Genomic DNA, 15761 nt, shown 5'->3' on the forward strand with positions numbered 1-15761 from the left:
GAATGTTGAAGCTAATAACTTCGAACTTCGGCCGCATTTGATACAAATGCTCCAAAACTCCGCAACCTTCCATGGGCTTGCGGACGAGGATCCTCATCTACATATTACTAATTTCTTAGAAATATGTGATACCTTTCGGATCAACGGAGCATCAAATGACGCCATCCGCCTCCGAATGTTTCCTTTCTCACTAAAAGACCGAGCAAAAGCTTGGCTCAACGCCCTCCCAGCTGGATCGGTAAACACCTGGGATGAACTAGCCCAAAATTTCTATATAAGTATTTCCCTCCCGCTAAAACGGCTAAATTAATGACTGAAATTAATACATATTCACAAGAGGACGGGGAATCCTTATATGAAACTTGGGAAAGGTTCAAGGAGTTATTACGCAAGTGTCCACATCACGGCCTTGCGATATGGCAACAAGTATCCACTTTCTATAATGGATTGTTGCCACATACAAGGCAGACACTTGATTCTAGCTCCGGGGGACTTTTAGGTAATCGACGCCCGCATGAAATATATAACCAAATTGAGGAAATTGCTCAAACCAATTTTCAATAGCACACCCCCCGAGGCAATAAATCTATTGCCCCGGGCGCCCATAAGGTCGATGAAAGCACTTCTTTACAAGCCCAAATCGAGGCCCTTTCTTCAAAAATAAAAAAAAATGGAAATGACAAAAACAGTCTCGGTTATGGCTTGTGAAGGGTGTGGTGGGTCACATGAAAATTGGAGTTGTATGAAAGAAACGGACGATCAACAAGAATTGGTAAACTACATTGATAATAGACCTAGGCCGTCGGGTCCTCCAACGGGAACTTACAACCAAGGATGGCGAAACCACCCAAACCTTGGTTGGAGAGAACCCGGCAATAGTAGTAACCAACAAACCCAACGAACAAACTTTCAACAACCAAGAAATGAGTCACAAAATTTCACTCAACAACAAAGTGGACGAGAAAGGCTTGAAGATACTGTATCTCGCCTCATCTCCGATACTGAAAAGAAAAACTCGGAAAGATTTCTACAATTAGGGGGTGTTTGGGATTGCGTTTTCAACCTGATTATTTGATTATTGTGTTTTGAAATCGCAAAAAATCTATTTTGAGTGTTTGGTAAAAAATTAATAAAAAGTGATTTTTTACGTTTTGTAGAGTTCAAAACGTGATAATCCATAAATAGGTCACCCCTTGCTGCAGGAAAACGTGATAATCCAAAAACTGATTTTTTACGTTTTCGTTTATTTATTTTCTTTAAATATATATACTTGCCAAACACTCAAATAGTTGATTATCTGATTATAGTGATATCAAACAACATAATCAAATCCAAACAATGTTGATTATTTGATTATTGTGATATCAAACAACATAATCAAATCCAAACACTATCTTTCTGCAGCACGTTTTGTTACAGCTAATTATCTGATTCTGATTATTCAAAACGCATAATCTATTTTCAAAACTCAACCCCAAACACCCCCTTAGAATCAAACTTTAGAAATCAACAAGCTAGTATTCAAAACATAGAAAAACAATTAAATCAAATAGCTCAAAATTTTGCCGAGAGACCGCAAGACGCATTACCTAGCAATACCGAAACAAACCCAAAAGCACAAGTTCACCTCATCACGCTACGAAACCGCACCGTAGGGCCTGCAGAAGCGCCGCCGCCAACAGAAGAAACGACACCCACACCTCTGCAGGAAAAGAACTCCCCTCCGTCACCAGAGCCTACCAAAGCTACTCGAGTTCCGTACCCCGGTAGGTTAATTCGTCAGAAGACCAATGAGCAATTCGCGAAGTTTGAAAGTCTATTAAAGCAATTGCATGTCAATATTCCTTTTATTGAGGTCCTAACCCAAATGCCCAAATACTCTAAGTTCATGAGGGACTTCCTCACTCATAAAAAGAAAATTGAAAATTTGCAATTAGTCAATTTAGGCGAAGAATGCTCTGCCCCCGTACTCAATAAACTTCCCCAAAAGAAAATCGATCGCGGAAGCTTCACGATTCCCTGCTCAATAGGGGAGTCCCCCGTTCGTAATGCCCTAGCCGACCTTGGGGCTAGCATTAACCTCATGCCATCATCAATGTTTAAAAGACTCGGTCTGGGAACCACGAGTCCTACAAAAATGAGCATACAACTCGCTGATCGATTCGTCAAATTCCCACAAGGTGTCATTGAAAATGTCTCTGTAAAGGTAAGCAGTTTCGTCTATCCAGCCGACTTTGTCACACTCGATATGGAGGAAGACACCGAGGTCCCCCTCATACTAGGGAGACCATTTCTTGCCACCGCACAAGCGGTGGTAGATATGAATGACGGAACACTCACCTTGAGGTATGGGGATGATGAAGTAAAATTCGGAGTTGGGAAGAGAATAGAGGACGACAACCCGGTCAACTACATGAAGGTTATTGATTCGAGCTTGGATGCTGCTCTCCGACGGTGTAACATGGGACGCCAAGCATCCCACTCAGAAAATATATAACCTCACATTGGGTCTAGCCAAGGACCCTTATAAACGTGGCGCACCACGGAGGCATTCCACGGAACTATCCTTAGTTTAGTTTAATCTTTTAGTTTTAATTTGCAGGAATAAAACACACTCGTGGTGATAATGGATGAAAAGGGAACGAGAAAAATGGCCCCATGCACAAAGAACGAAGCAACCCGACACAAATCTCCATTACAGAAGGCTCAACATGGGCCGTGCTCAACCAACACGGCCCCGTGCTGAACCACCCGCAGAAAAACGCCCAGTTCAGGTAACTGGACACGGGCCGTGTTCACCAGACACGCCCCCGTGTCCAGGCTTCTGTCTCATTTCTTTAATTTCTGTTACTGGCACCTGAACACGGGGCCGTGTCCAGATTGCCAGTAACATAAATCTTTGCTTTTTAACACCACATTACACATCCAATCAACCTAAAAATTTATTTTTGGGACACATTGAGGACAATGTGTAATTTAAGTGTGGGGGGGGGGGGAGCTAACACTTTGAAATTTTGTAAGTCCTAACAACAAGCCTTACACAAAACTCTATTGGAACCGTTAAACACCCCAAATTTTTTCAAAAAATTCTTCATTTTTTCTTTTTACTTGTCTAAAGTTTAAGTTAGGAATCCCAAGATTAATAAGTTTATATTTTTATAAAATTTACAACCGAGAGCGTCGTGATAACAAGAACCAACATAAGAAAATTATGAAACGGCATAACAAGTCTAGTTAAAATTTGATTATATATACTTGATCACATTAAAAACCCATTCCCACAAAAGTGAGATTTGAGCCTTTATAGAGCATACAAATTTACATCTTTAGACTAAATGCTCATTTTTCGTTTCTTGTGTGAATAGCCGCTTGGTTCTTACAACTCTAGAACTTGCCACGACGATTCATTCCCGGTCCTTACCAACTTAAACCCAAGTAAGTAAATGATGGAGGCATTAGGACTAACCATTTTTCTTTCTACACCATTATTTTTCATTTTTTTTACCACCTACCCAAAATCCCCCTAGTTAACCCCTTTGAGCCTAAACCTTTCGTTTCTTTACCCTAAACCCTTTTCACCCACCAAAAAACCCTTTTTATTTTTCACCCTTTATTTTTGTAAAAGCTCGGTTTTTCGCAAGCTCGTTCTTTTATGTGACTGAAAAAAAAATGATGATGAAGTTAAAAACAAACAAAGCTATGCAAACAAAAGCTTGTTTGGAGAAATACTTCAAAATAAAAGTCACTAAAAACAAAATGTGTTACGGAAACCGACGCTTTTTACGCTTTTCGCCCTTTTACTAACCACTAACCCAACCACCCACCTTTAGCCCAAGCCTAACCCTTCACCCAAAAAGTCCTCTTGATATTTACAAAGGTATAAAGTTAAAAAGGAGGAGGATTGATTGCTTGGCAAGCCTATGGAAGGCGTAAGTTCCATGCCGCTCTCGAGTGATTCACAAAAAAAAAAAAAAATACACCTTCGGCCGAGTGTTGAGTGATTTCTCCCGTGAGGTATGGGAACTTGTATATAAATGAAATTTTAAAATGGCATGTTATGCCCAAATAAGTAATTTGTCCTATGAAACGTTCTAAATAAATCATAACGAATAGGATTGTAAATAAATAAAAATAAAACCCAAAAAGATCTTGGATTCCCGACACTCTATGACAAGCCAAAAAGCTTCTCTTCTACCCATTCCATTTGGGAGTGTAAGCCACATTTAAAGAGTTTTGCTTAAGGACAAGCAAAAGTTCAAGTGTGGGGGTATTTGATGTGTGTAAAATGCAACATATAAATTACATCAAATAAGGCATAAAACTAACCCTTTTTAAGTATTAATGTTTGAAAAAGAGTGTTTTTGTCTTCCTTTTGTATTTTCAGGATGAAATGAGCTCAAATTCACAAAAGAAACAAAAAGACAGCTGATTCTAACATAAATACAAGAAAAGGAATAAAAGTAGACTGCCCGAACCCTCAACGGCATCCTCCCAAGCAAAGAAGAGAGAAAACAGAAGCCTGAACACGCCCCGTGCTCAGCCAGCACGGGGCCGTGCCCAAGAAGCAGCAGAAAAGACAAACATGTAGAAGCTTCTATTGCCCACCACGGGGCCGTGTCCAGTGAGCACGGGGGCGTGGCGAAAGTACAGCAGGCGCATTAATTGTAATTGCGAATTACAATTAATGAAGAGAGAGAGTGTCAGACGGGCACGGGGGCGTGTCCAGCGGACACGGGGCCGTGCCCAGCCTTCTGTTCAGCCTATAAATAGGAGTGCTTGGTTTCATTCCAACTCATCCCTTGGCACACCACCTCTCTCACACTTCATCCACCACCCACCACCACCATAACACCATCATCCACCACCATCATCCATTGTCCATCATAGAGTGTGTGAGTCGTCTTGGGATCCAAGATTGATAGTAAGAGTTCTTGACAATCAAGGCCATGTTTGCCTAAGTCTCTTACATCACTTGGTGAAGACAAGTGTTTAGTATAATACTTTTTATTTTTAATCTTTTGCACTTTTTATTTGGTTTTGTATTAATGACTTTAATAACTAGTTGCTTATGTTGAAGGTGATCTTTCCTTATCGTTTGTCCGTGGTGTCTTGGCATTATCTTACTGTCTATATAAAATAAAAGATTTTCACCATTCATATCTCCACGGTCTATATGGAGGTATGTTGGCTACCTGGTCGGGGGTTAAGGGAACGGTTTGGTAAGGGTCTTGCCCTTGTTCAGCGTTTAGAGGTCCTGCAAGGGATCTGGGTCAAATTTTGTAGGATCTCCTTCAATTCCCATAGGTATTGGATGGCGGGGATCCAAACTCTTTGACCCCCTCATAAGTTAACTACTATTAATACTATAACCCGGCTATTTAGGACTGTATCCCTGCTGACTCAGACTACTTAGCCGAGGGTAACGTCACCGCCAAAAGCGGGGCCTACCACAATTTGCATTAATAACTTAATTCATTATCTTCCAATAATCCAACCCTTTAGGATTGTATCCTTGCTGACTCAAACTACTGGGTTGAGGGTAACGTCGCCTTCAAAAGAGGGGCCTACTACAATAACTAAGATAATCTCTTAAACAAGTGCAAAAGTGCGAAAATAATAAGAGGTCATCAATCTACCAAAATGATGTGGGCGATTTTGGCGATTTGACAAACCCTAGACGATCCTGATCTTGGTTCGTATCAAAGGAATTCGTTTATCATTAATCGTTCGTTAGTTCTAATCATGTGAAGTCAGATTAGGGTTTTGCTTTCTTGGGATCCGTTTTTTTGTTTGAAGTAAGCGGCTGTTTCTTTAAACTTTTGATTAGGGTTCCGTATCCTAGTGGGGCTGACAAAGACAGAGTGTGATTTACGAGGCTACATTCATTTACTTTGTCTGATTCTTGTTCCTTTGATCGAGGTTATTGATTACGGCTGCTAAGGTTTTTTTCTTGCTGACAAAGACAGTTTGTGTTTACGAGGATTCATAAATTTCTTTGTCTGATTCTCTATTCCACTGATCGAGGTTGTCTTTTACGGCTGCTAGGGTTTTTCTCTTCCAGCCGTCATACATATTATATTATAGGTTAATCAGGTGTGTTACATCTGATTGGTGGTTGTTCTTGTACGATTTTCGGGTGACGGCTGCTAGGGTTCTTCAGAATCTGATCGTATTCAGTTTAGGGTATCCATGGTTGAAGGTAAAACCGATGATATGTTTACTAAAGTTGATCATGCTAACAGTTCTGCTGGAAACCATCAGGCTACTCATGGAAAGCCGTCTTTGTCTTTTGATGAAATTGCTGCACGTTTCATTGAAGTAGATGGGAACACGTTCCGGCCTAAGCGTGGTGTAACGAGTCCAACACAAAGTGACCCTAAGGCTACAAACATCATCGATGAGCTCACCAAGGTAACAGTTCCGGTTTGGTTTGAAAATCGGGATGGTGGAAAGGCTGATAATTTTTGGGAGTACCCTAGCAGGTTTACGCCAAATTCAGACCTTGTTGGAGTTTTTTCTGCGGCTGATAAACAAAAACAAACAGGTTCTGGCTCTCCGGTTCAGCTTTCATTTGCGAATATTGTGAAGGATACTAAAGAGAAAGTGAAGGTGAACTTTAGGGTACTGGAATCGAATGAGGCTGTTGATGGAGCTGATGTTGTCATTCCTCTATCTTCAGTTAAACAAGTCTCTGACAGGTATGCGAATACCTTGTATGGTTATTTTCTGGGTAAACGGCTGGCTTTTCCTGTTGTTGATTTCTATGCAAAGAACAATTGGGCAAAGTATGGATTGTCAAGAATTATGATGAATGCTCATGGGTTCTTCTTTTTTAAGTTCACAACGAAAGAAGGGATGGATCAAATGTTAGAGGATGGGCCGTGGATGATTAGAAACGTTCCAATTATTTTGAAAGAATGGTCAGCCTCTATCAAGTTGGTAAAAGAGGATTTAAAAGCGATTCCAGTTTGGGTCAAGATGCATGATGTGCCGTTAGCGGCATTTACTGAGGATGGGCTCAGTTTACTTGCTTCTAAGATTGGGGTACCTATAATGTTAGATTCGTATACGGCTACAATGTGTGCGGAATCTTGGGGAAGAAGCAGCTATGCTAGAGCGCTTATTGAAGTCCAGGCAGGAGTTGAGTTAAAGAAGAGTGTTACGGTAGCAATTCCTTCCTTGGATGGTCTTAATCACTCGAAGGTGGAGGTTAAAATTGAGTATGATTGGGAGCCGTTAAGATGTTCTTCTTGTTGTGTCTTCGGTCATGAGGATCACTCGTGTCCTCAGAACCCGCAGGAAAAATCGAATGGGGATACTGAGAAGAAGGATAAAGATGATTTTCAGGTGGTAGGAGCCAAAAAGAAGAAACCAAATAATCAAGGGCTTCATATGAAAAACCAGAAGCCAAAGGTAGTTTACAGGCCAGTTTTTTTTGGGTAAAGGGTTACCCCGGTAAATTTTATAAATCACCAAATAAAAGAACAGGGTGTGCCAAAACACTGACACACACTACAATCCAAGACAACCATGACAAAACAAAGCCCACAAACACAACAACCAAAGAAACAAAACAACCCGAAACAAAAACACGACCAGCTACAAACTATCTATCTAGAAAACCCCCCATCGATATGCTTAACCCGGGTCTTCATTCAGCGCCCTTGCTGGGATCTGCCACTTCGTCACAACTCGATTGTAATCCACATGCCTTTGAAGCCTGAAATCCATCAACCGAAGCCGGACCGTGTTTTTAATCTTCTCGGTAACCTGATTAACCGAACAATGGGTTCTGGTGAAGAGCCGGTTATTGCGCTCTTGCCAGATGAAATAAGCCGAAGCTGCTACCACCAACTTGCATACCACTCGGTCTAATGTTCTTGAATTTGCGTGCTGAGCCATCCACTCCGAAATAGACTCCCACGACCCACTCACATTGTCCATATCAGTCATATTCTTTACATTCATCCAAACCTGCGATGCAAAAACACAAGAGAAAAAGAGATGATCTCTTGAATCTCGACCATGCTGGCAAAGAGGACAACACATTAGCCGTAAGTTTGTTTCACTACCCGCTTCCCAAACACGCAACCGGTCCTGAGTTCGCAACTTATTTTTTATGACCAACCAAAGGTGAAACGAATGCCGTGGGATACACTGACTAAACCAGACCATATTTGCCCAACTCACAGGAGAATCTCGGGTGCGAATGTTTTGCCAAACCTCCGACGATGAAAAATGACGCTGGTTGCCCTCTAAATCCCTCCAAACCATAAGATCCCGTAACTGGGGATTAGGCATATCAATGCTCAACCCGATCAAAACTGGGTAGAGGTCATACCACGCTTGAGGCCAATTCCATTGGCCATTGCTGTCAAGTAAATCCGCAACTGAAGAACTGAGGTTAAAACCCGCATTTGCAATTCGTCTTGGAGTTATCATCGCCCTAAGAGGACTCAAGTGACACCAGTTGTCGCTCCAAGCGTTCGTTTGCCTACCAGACCGAATGAGTTTCCAAATGAAAGGGCGAACAATGTTACGAATGGAAAGAATCTTCCGCCATCCCCAACTCATACCACCCCTACATTGAATCTCCCAGAAATTCTGATCCTTAACTTTATAATCATAGATCCATTGCACCCATAAGGACTTGCGTTTGACCAGAATGCTCCATATATGGTTAGCGATTAGAGCTTTGTTAACATCCCCAACTCTCCTGATGCCTAGGCCACCCTCATGTTTCGGAAGACATACATCGTTCCACGCAACTTTAGCTTTAACCTTACCAACATTACCCGCATTCCATAGGAAACGACGCATACGTTTCTCCAGGTCATTTACGACACTAGCCGGAATAATAAAAACTGAAGCCCAGTAAATATGCATGGCTGAAAGAACGGAGTTGATAAGCTGAAGCCTACCCGCAAAGGAAAGGGTTTTCGTCATCCAGTTGTTAATCTTTTTGTCCATTCGGTCAACGAGGACTCTACAGTGGCTAGCGGACAACTTTGACGAAATCAACGGCACCCCTAAATATCGAACAGGCAAGAACCCTTCTTGAAACGGCATAATGTTAAGAATTTCCTGTCGAACATGTTGCGGCACATTACAGAAAAACACCGTGCTTTTTGCAAGGCTCGGGACCATACCCGACATTCCCGTGAACTCCTCCAAAGCGGCCTTTATCTTACTTACCGAAAACGTATTCCCATGCACAAATATGAACAAATCGTCAGCAAACGATACGTTTATAATCTTTTGTTTCTTACACTGAGCATGGTATTGGAACAACGAGCTGGCACTAGCAGCCTTTTGGAGACCTAACGTAAGCACCTCCATAACAAGAGTGAACAAATACGGAGACATGGGATCCCCTTGACGCAAACCCCGTTTCCCTTTAAAGAACCCGTGAAGGTTGCCGTTTATGCTCAAAGAATATGTTGCCGTAGTAACGCATGTCATTATCCATTTCACCATTTTCCTATGCAAACCGAATCGAGTAAGAATCCTCTCCAAGAAAGACCAACTCACCGTGTCGTATGCCTTTTGAATATCTATCTTGAAAGCACATCTAGGAGGACCTTTATTTAGGTGATAGTTGTGCATTAGTTCTTGTGTTAAAAGAATATTATCAGATATCCGCCTACCGGGAACGAAAGCAGACTGATTAATGCTGACCAGCGAGTCCAAACTGCCCTTTAATCTGTCCGTAATGATCTTACTGATACATTTATAAATCACATTGCAGCACGATATAGGTCGGTAATCTAGTACCGAGTCCGGCGTCTCCACTTTTGGAATAAGAGCTAAAATAGTATGATTAACTTGTTTTAGCATTTGACCATTGTCAAAAAACTCCAAAACCGCATCCGTTATCTCTTTACCCACTATTTCCCAAGCATGCTTAAAGAACGCCGATGTATACCCGTCAGGTCCCGGGGCTTTAGTTTCACTAATGCTGAACATGGCCTCCTTCACCTCTTCACGAGTAACTTGTCTCACCATTCTATTTGCATCATTTTGGTCTACCACATTAATGAAAACATCTGAATTATAGATATTCGAAACCTGATCCTCCGTGCCCAAAAACAAAGCGTAATGGTTTACAAGGGCTGCCACCGCCTCTTCACCTTCAAACCGATTACCTGCCACATCCCGAATGCAATGAATTTTGCTCCGGTTATTTTTACACTTGACTGAATTATGGAAGAAAGCCGTATTTGAGTCCCCAGCACAGAGCCACTCCACCTTTGATTTTTGTTTCAAGAAGCACTCCTCGTCATAGGCCGCTTCTTTAAACTCATGAAGGCACTGTTGTTCTCTTTGTCTAAGCTCAACATCGAACGGGTTCAAGTCAACCAGTTTCTGAACTTCATCTAGGTCCTTGCGCAGCTGAATCACTTTTTTATGCAGATTTCCTTGTTGGAACAGGATCTTTCTAAGCCCAGGTTTCAGATTACGCAGCTTACTAGTCACCGAGAACATAGTACAGCCCGCAATAGATTTTCCCCATTCCCTTTCGACACAAACCTTGAAACCAGGTTTAGCAACTATAAAGTTTGCGAATTTAAACGGCTTTGGCTTGAAAGAGGATTTCACCGTATTCAGATTCAAGATACACGGAGTGTGATCAGAAACCCGGGACGGATGAAAGAACACATAAGCATCCGGATAAAGGTCCATTCCCTTCATATTGCACATTACTCGATCAATCTTCCTAAGTAGACCAATACCTTCTCTCGGCTTCTGGTTCCACGTGAAGTGAATTCCATGCCCTTTAACATCAACCAGCTCCGACCGTTGAACACATTCATAGAAATCACGCATACCTATCGATTGACTAGACATCCCAAACGACGAGTCATCCGCGTGTAACGCTGAATTAAAGTCCCCCATAACATACCAAGCTTTGTCTAAACACAAAAGCCTATGACGGCATAAATCTTCCCACAAGCCTCGACGTTGTTGGTAATTATTCATCGCGTAAACAAATGAACAGAAAACACTCGTACTATCAACTTTGGACCAAATTTGAGTATGAATAACCTGCTCACTCTGTGCTAAGACCATGACGTCCACCAGCTCATTATTCCAACCAAGTATAATTCTAGCACCCCGCTGGCATAAACTCCCGTTTGAAGTCCAGCTCCATCGTCTAAACACTTTGTTACACACACTAGCCAGATTGGTTGCATTCACATGGGATTCTAAGACCGCACAAACTGAAACTTTATTTTCTGACAACATCACACGAACCTCATTTTGTTTCAGGGGTTGGTTCAAACCCCTTATATTCCATGCCATGAAGCTATCCATTTAAACCGCTTTGACCGGGAGTGCTTGCCCCCTCAGAAACCTGCTTATGACTATCATTTTTCATAAAATTTGCTGTCTCCGTCTGAATAGTCTCCTCCACCTCGTCGTCCTTCTCTGCCTGTTGCCCAGTATTCTTAGTTCCGTTTTTGTTCACCACATTGTCATCTTTCAGCTCTTGGTCATCCATATCCGATAACGCTTCAAAGGCATTACGAGTTTTTACATTGTCCGTCCTCTTCATGTTACCATTCGCGTCCTTTGCACCTGATGTGCTCGGGTCCAATCTATTAGGCTTCGGCCTATATATAAATTTTTGCTTTTGTTTCTTTGGAACAACTCCTACTCGAGCCACCTTCCGCTTATCCACGGTAAAACCATCGTCATCCACAACTACTTGTTTGGCTTTCTTAGTGTCATTCTTCCTATTCTCATTCTTCCCACACGTCTGATCATTATGCCCGAACATGCAGCATATCGAGCATCTCTGAGGCTTCCACTCATATTCCACGTTAATTACTTCATTAATATAACCCTCCTCATCAAGCTTTGGGATGGCAACAACAATGCGTTCCTTTAGTTCATGATCGGCATTAATTTCAACCAACGCCCTAGCAAAACTACTCCTTCCCCAGTTCTCGGCGCACATATCAGCCGTATAACCATCCAATCGTTTTGGTTCCCCTATCTTAGACGCTAATAAGCTTAAACCATCATCACTATAAATAGCAATGGGCACATTATGGAGTTTCACCCAAACCGGCACCGACTTGATCCCTTCCTTCTTAAGACTAACAGACGGGGACCAGACATTAAGAAACAATGGCATCTTCCTAATCAACCAAGGACCACCCTCCAACACTTTTGTCATACCCTCCTTAGAGTCAAATTTAAAGAAAAAGAAACCATCAGCGTTCATCATAAGCTTAGCAAACCCAAACTTTGCCCAAACATTTTTGGCGTAGTACTCAACAACAGGGAACGGCAACCGATTTCCCAAGAAGTAACCATATAACACATTAACAAACTTCTCTTGAACTTTACGAATTACCTCTCGAGGGATAACAACATCTGCATCAGGTTTCGTCTCTCCTGAATCCATCTTCCTGAAATTAACTTCCTTCTTCACAATCGACACATTCTTAACCCTATCCGCATAAGTCATCTTAACAGCTCCCGTCTTGTTATTCCGATCTTCAGAACTACTTGGCTCGTGGACTGGAACTGATACCTTTTCCAGCTCATCAATGATGTTAATCATTCGCGGTTCATTTTGAACGAGACCCCTTCTTGGCATCACCGGATTACCATCAATGTTTATTGACTTGGCATCAAGACTGCTCCAAAAGGAAGACAAGTTGTTACGGGATTCCTTTGGATTCGGCTGCTTATCAATTTTTGAAGAGATAAAAATATCCCCATGCATCTTTTCAGAGAATGACCGAAACCCTAAATCCCCCAACCCTAATTCAGGATTATTCTCCATGTATTGCGGCTTCCCATAAACATCAGCATTCAACGATGGTTTCCCGAGAATTTTATTAATGTCAGGCGGTTCAGAATTCATTATCACAAGAAACTAGTTACATGCAGACGTAAGAATGGCTAAAAAACGAAATCGGATAAACCCTAGTTTAGCCGACAAGAAGCAAAAACCCCAGAACTGAAAACCAAACCTTGGTGAAAAAAGAGCAGCAAAACAGAAACCCTAATCCGCCAACAACACCAAAACGCAAAGGAATCAGCACAACACGAACAAGAACCAACCTAGGCGAGATCGGCAGCAAACCCTAGCAAGAAAATAAGAAACGAACAAACCCTAAACCTGATTTCAAAAGATTAGAAACCACGGTAGAAGTCTAGAAACCTTACTCAGAAGGATCGACAACACCACAATTGCTAACCCAGATCAATCAAGAATAAGATCAGATGAACAAGAAGCTAGGATTAGTCATAAATCGCCAAGAATCGCCCAGAGAGAAGCCAGTTTACGTTCTTGATTATTAGCAATCGGCCATTTCCATTCCCCACTGTGCGTGTGATGTCCAGTTTACAGGCCAGTTGTCAACCCTAAATCGAAATCGTCATCAAAGAGTCCGGTTCAGAATCCGGTTTCAACGTCTAACCCGTTTGACATTCTAAAGGACGATAATGGTAATCAGGGAGGTACTACTGTGGGTCGAGTGGAGAAGAATCGGTCAAGTGACAGGGAGGAATCGGATGAGGAAGTGGTGGAGGAAATCTACAATGAAACGAGTAAATTTATGACATCGGGTATTCATCTTTCCTCTTCCTCTTCGAAAGCAGGGGCAAGCACCTCTTCTTCCAAGTTATTTAATGGATAGGCTGTCTGCTTTTCGTCTGAAGGGGCTGCTGTTTTGCGGCTTCTTTATATTTGATGATGGTGGTTGAGAATTGTGTTTGTGTGTTTTGCATTTTTTGTCTACTAGATGTCGTGTCATGATGTATAGTAGACTAGGTAATGGGGTGTCATAGGTTTTTGGTTTTTATTTGTTCTACATATATGGGGCATGTCCTGTATATGAACTAGTGTGGAACACATCCTCACTACTTGTACTTATTCGCGGTTGCATTTTTAATAGATTCACCGGGGTAACCCTTTACCCAAAAAAAAAGTGCGAAAATAATCAAAGGTTATACTAATACACGAGTCGGATCCAAGTGATTCATCTTGTCTATCTATTTTTATTTTATTTTTATTTTTCAGCATTTAGTTAGTTTTTATTTTCTTAGTTTAAAAACATTTTTCTAACTTTTTGATTTGATTAGACGTTGAGGATAAACCGGTACTAAAAGCTCTTGTGTACTTGGACGACCTCGGTATCTTACCAACACTATACTACGTCCACGATGGGTGCACTTGCCCATATGTGTGTTTAGTGTTAGTAAATATCGTGTTTTATAAATTTAAAACTTGGCTAAAAGTGTAAAAGGGCTTAAAATATATATCTAAATTATATACACACCGACACACATCAAGTTTTTGGCGCCGTTTCTGGGGACACAAGGATTTTAAGAAAGTTAGGAATCAACGGCCTAATCATATTTTTATTTTTCTTTTTTATTTTTTAGGATTTTCTTAGTTTTTCAGCTTCTGCAGAGCTCAGCACGGGCCGTGCCTGGTCGGACACGGGTCGTGCCCAGCATCGTTACTGGCAGTTTTTAGTTTTCAAAATTACAGAAGGCTGACCACGGGGCCGTGTCGGTGCAACACGGGGCCGTGTCCAACTTCCAGTAACTGGGATCTGGAAAACAATCACTGTAACTCCGACCACGGGCCGTGTTCGCTGAACACGGGGCCGTGGTGAACCTTCTGACCAGCATTCTTTTCTGTTTTTAATGCAGGACTTGGAACTCGACGGTCCATTTACGGGCCAGGGCCATAATGGCCAATCTTACATAGTGTATGAGCTCCAGTTCTAATAAGGACAAAAAAGAACCTCTAGAAGAACCCGAACGCTTTCTCAGAAAAAGATTAAAAGCTAAAAACCAAGAGAAGGTTTCGGGTGATTCACCTCTAATGGCGGACCAACGTACCCTCATGGATTATCTACGACCCACCGTAGGTAACTTAGACGCCGCTATCAATGCTCCGAATGTTGATGCTAATAACTTCGAACTTCGGCCGCATTTGATACAAATGCTCCAAAACTCCGCAACCTTCCATGGGCTTGCGGACGAGGATTCTCAACTACATATTACTAATTTCTTAGAAATATGTGATACCTTTCGGATCAACGGAGCATCAAATGACGCCATACGCCTCCGAATGTTTCCTTTCTCACTAAAAGACCGAGCAAAAGCTTGGCTCAACGCCCTCCCAGCTGGATCGGTAAACACCTGGGATGAACTAGCCCAAAAATTTCTATATAAGTATTTCCCTCCCGCTAAAACGGCTAAATTAATGACTGAAATTAATACATATTCACAAGAGGACGGGGAATCCTTATATGAAACTTGGGAAAGGTTCAAGGAGTTATTACGCAAGTGTCCACATCACAGCCTTGCGATATGGCAACAAGTATCCACTTTCTATAATGGATTGTTGCCACATACAAGGCAGACACTTGATTCTAGCTCCGGGGGACTTTTAGGTAATCGACGCCCGCATGAAATATATAACCAAATTGAGGAAATTGCTCAAACCAATTTTCAATGGCACACCCCCCGAGTCAATAAATCTATTGCCCCGGGCGCCCATAAGGTCGATGAAAGCACTTCTTTACAAGCCCAAATCGAGGCCCTTTCTTCAAAAATAAAAAAAAAACTGGAAATGACAAAAACAGTCTCGGTTATGGCTTGTGAAGGGTGTGGTGGGTCACATGAAAATTGGAGTTGTATGAAAGAAACGGACGATCAATAAGAATTGGTAAACTACATTGATAATAGACCTAGGCCGTTGGGTCCTCCAACGGGAACTTACAAAC

The 15761-nt window shown here is 41.9% G+C and overlaps 2 non-coding genes across 2 annotated transcripts; both read right to left on the minus strand.

Annotated features, from left to right (window-relative positions):
- Nucleotides 1-303: 303 nt before the first annotated feature.
- Nucleotides 304-410, minus strand: LOC118490857. The gene has a single exon (XR_004890082.1). It is a non-coding gene; the product is annotated as a small nucleolar RNA R71 (small nucleolar RNA).
- Nucleotides 411-15232: 14822 nt separating this feature from the next.
- LOC118490843 lies at nucleotides 15233-15339 on the minus strand. Its single transcript, XR_004890068.1, has one exon. It is a non-coding gene; the product is annotated as a small nucleolar RNA R71 (small nucleolar RNA).
- Between the last annotated feature and the right edge of the window lie 422 nt (nucleotides 15340-15761).

The sequence above is a fragment of the Helianthus annuus genome, chromosome 3, assembly GCF_002127325.2.
Source record: "Helianthus annuus cultivar XRQ/B chromosome 3, HanXRQr2.0-SUNRISE, whole genome shotgun sequence".
In the NCBI taxonomy this organism is placed as follows: domain Eukaryota; kingdom Viridiplantae; phylum Streptophyta; class Magnoliopsida; order Asterales; family Asteraceae; genus Helianthus; species Helianthus annuus.